Source organism: Tachyglossus aculeatus, chromosome 9, assembly GCF_015852505.1.
Source record: "Tachyglossus aculeatus isolate mTacAcu1 chromosome 9, mTacAcu1.pri, whole genome shotgun sequence".
Classification (NCBI taxonomy): Eukaryota; Metazoa; Chordata; class Mammalia; order Monotremata; family Tachyglossidae; genus Tachyglossus; species Tachyglossus aculeatus.
This window is the reverse complement of record NC_052074.1, coordinates 64,493,035-64,496,407: the sequence shown is the minus strand read 5'-3', so window position 1 is coordinate 64,496,407 and position 3,373 is coordinate 64,493,035. Positions and strand designations below refer to the sequence as shown.

General features: G+C 46.5%; 1 non-coding gene across 1 annotated transcript; it reads left to right on the top strand.

Moving 5' to 3' along the window:
- The first annotated feature begins 2,836 nt into the window (after positions 1-2,836).
- LOC119932626 lies at positions 2,837-2,974 on the top strand. The gene has a single exon (XR_005452371.1). It is a non-coding gene; the product is annotated as a small nucleolar RNA SNORA7 (small nucleolar RNA).
- The last annotated feature ends 399 nt before the right edge of the window (positions 2,975-3,373 follow it).

The window sequence follows — 3,373 nt, the reverse complement described above, 5'->3', positions numbered from 1 at the left end:
TGGCAGCATGGACCCCTTAGACACCGCTTTTTTCACTAGCCTTTTACCTCAGTGTAGGAATGATGAATCACCCAGAAGCAGGGAGATGCCAACTTGATTCTGCCACCAGTGATGACCTAGGGCATTGAAGATGGACAATAATAATAATAATAATAATGATGGCATTTGTTAAGCATTTACTATGTGAAAAGTACTGTTCTAAGTGCTGGGGGGATACAAGGTGATCAGGTTGTCCCATGGGGGCTCACAGTCTTAATCCCCATTTTACAGATGAGGTAACTGAGGCTTAGAGAAGTTAAGTGACTTGCCCTAGGTCACACAGCAGACATGTGGCAGAGTCAGGATTCGAACCCATGACCTCTGACTCCAAAGCCCGGGCTCTTTCCACTGAGCCACACCGCTCCTCCAGGAAGGCCCTGGTTTGTGCGAACCGGAGGCTCGCGACATAAAGGAGAGAGACAAAATGTCCTAGAAGAAAGAGCTAGGCCTTGGGAGCCTAGACGGCAGGAGTTCTGATCCTGGGTCCGATGCTTGCCAGCTGTTTGACCTTGGGTAAGTCACTTAATAATAATAATAATAATAATAATAATGGCATTTATTAAGTGCTTACTATGTGCAAAGCACTTAACTGGTCAGTGCCTCCATTTCCTCATCTGTAAAGTGGCAATTCAACATCTGGTCTCCCTCCTACTTAGAATCTGAACACTGTGGGGGAGAGAAACCGTGTCTGACCTAATTAGCTTGTATAATAATTACTATGTGCTTAATATAAACTATAAGCCCCAGACTGTAAGTCACTGTGGGCGGGGAATTCATTCATTCGTTCAATCGTATTTATTGAGCGCTTACTGTGTGCAGAGCCCTGTACTAAGCGCTTGGGAAGTACAAGTTGGCAGCATACAGAGACAGTCCCTACCCAACAGTGGGCTCACAGTCTAGAAGGGGGAGACAGAGAACAAAACAAAACGTATTAACAAAATAAAATAAATAGAATAAATATGTACAAGCAACTCTGTTGTATTGTTATATTGTACTCTCCCAAGCACTTAGTACAGTGTTGTGCCCACAATAAGTGCTCAACAAATATAGTAGATTGATTGCTATGTGCCAAGCATTGTTCAAAGCACTGGTAATCAGGTCTGATGTAGTCCCTGCCTCTCATGGGGCTGACAGTCTATGTAGGAGTGTATCTACCCCAGAACTCAGTACCGACCGACACACACCACACCACTTAACAAATACCTGTATTTTAGAGAAGCAGCGTGGCTCAGTGAAAAATAGCCTGGGATTGGGAGTCAGAAGTCATGGGCTCTAATCCCGGCTCTGCCGTTTGTCAGCTGCGCGACCTTGGGCAAGTCACTTCACTTCTCTGGGCCTCAGTTACCTCATCTGGAAAATGGGGATGAAGACTGGGAGCCCTACCTGGGACAAACGGATTACCCCAGCACTTAGAACAGTGCTTGGCACCTAGTAAGTGCTTAACAAATACCAACATTATTATTATTTATCTTCATTAGCAGAGGAGCAGTGTGGTCGAATAGAAAGTGCACATTGGTGGGAGTCAGAGGACTGGGTTCTAATCCTGGCTCCGCCACTTGTCTGCTATGTGACCTTGGGCAAGTCATTTAACTTCTCTGTGCCTCAGTTACCTCATCTGGAAAATGGGGCTTTAGACTGTGAGCCCCAGGTGGGACTTGGATTGTGTCTGACCTGATTGGCTTATATCTGTCCCAGCGCTTAGTACAGTGCCTGGAACATAGTGTTTAATAAAGAACATTTAAAACATATGTATTATAGCACGGTGGCCTAATATCGATTCCATGTTGCAGCCATCTTGGGCGTAAATGACTTTGCATGTAGCACTTCTGTGCATACCCCCCAAAATGCTGCAACACCCACAACTCGTCTCTTGTCGCATCCATTGCCCAGGAAGAGCCTGACAAGAGTGGGAATTCATTCAATTGTATTTATTGAGCACTTACTGTGTGCAGAGCACTGTACTGAAACGCTTGGAATCAGACTCAACCATTGTTTATGAAGGGAGGTTCCATTCGGGGGACCAGAACTGCTCATATATGAAAAAGATAGTGTGCTCCGGGAAGTCCAGCGGGTACTACATGTTTGGGGAGGGCCCCTGTCGTGGCCACCCATGGCCTCGCCTTACCCTCCAACCTCCCTGTGATAGCCCCTGGTTGACCATGGAGATCATTTTGTCAATTCTTCACAGAGGGTTTTGGTTGTAATTCTAGACCCCAAGTGAGCTCAGGCGGATAAGGTGAGGGTCTATATATTGCAGGGTCTTTGGGTTCTGCAGAAAGGTGATTAGGCATGCCTATTTGGGTAGGATGGTCGTTTTAAGGTATTGCTGTCCTGCCCACCCAGGCATAACAGGACAACTGTGGCAGTGACTGGTGACAGCAACATGGACCGTTCTATTGCTGAAAAGAGGAGGAAGACGAGGCCTAAAGTGAAACCCACAGAAACCCCATCATTGGTCCCATACGAAGCTTCACCATGGAATTCACCAGTCTCAGGTTGCCAACACCTCTATTTCCTGGCTCATATCATGGTGCCCATCTACAATGCAGCAGATGGGAATAACGGGAAGCCTTAACAACAATACCGCTACAGTGGCATTACCAGATGCTGCAGCTGGGAGCTTGTACCGATTGCTCTGGGTGGTAATAAAAATAATAATAATAATGATGATGATGATGGTAATAATAATACTTATAGTTGCTAAGGATTCATATCTGGAGAGTTTTCAGTACTCTACCAGTCTCGACTATCTGTATCAACAGTTCTTGGGAAGCCATTTTGGAATCATCTTTTACTTCCCCTCTCAGGGTCGCACTTGGAGAGTTTCCAGTCCTCTACCAATCTCGACTACGGGAGGGAGAGTCAAGCAGAGGCCTACCTATTCCATTCCTAGCTTGGCCAGTGGCTAGTGACTGGAAGGCAACCTGCTACGAGTCAAAACTCATCCATGCTGGGCAGCTTGCGGGCTGGGAGAGAGTCGAGGGTGGAGACTCAAGTTAACTGCACGGAAGGAGGCAATGGTAAACCACACCCATATTTTTATCAAGGAAACTCTATGGATACACTACCAGGGCGATTGCAGATGGTGGCATTGTGTTCTGGGAGAGATGTGTCCATGTCGTCGCTATGGGTCAGAGATCATTCGACAATGTAAGATGTGTCAAGCACTGTCCTAAATGTGGGGTTGATACAAGTTAATCAGGTGGGGCAGAGCCCCTTTCCCACATGGGGCTCAAAGTCGAAGTAGGATGGAGAACAGGTATTTGTGTGTGGAGGTGAAAAGTCTCCAGATTCTAGGATCTGCCATTGGGGGACAGTTATCACACTAGAGCAG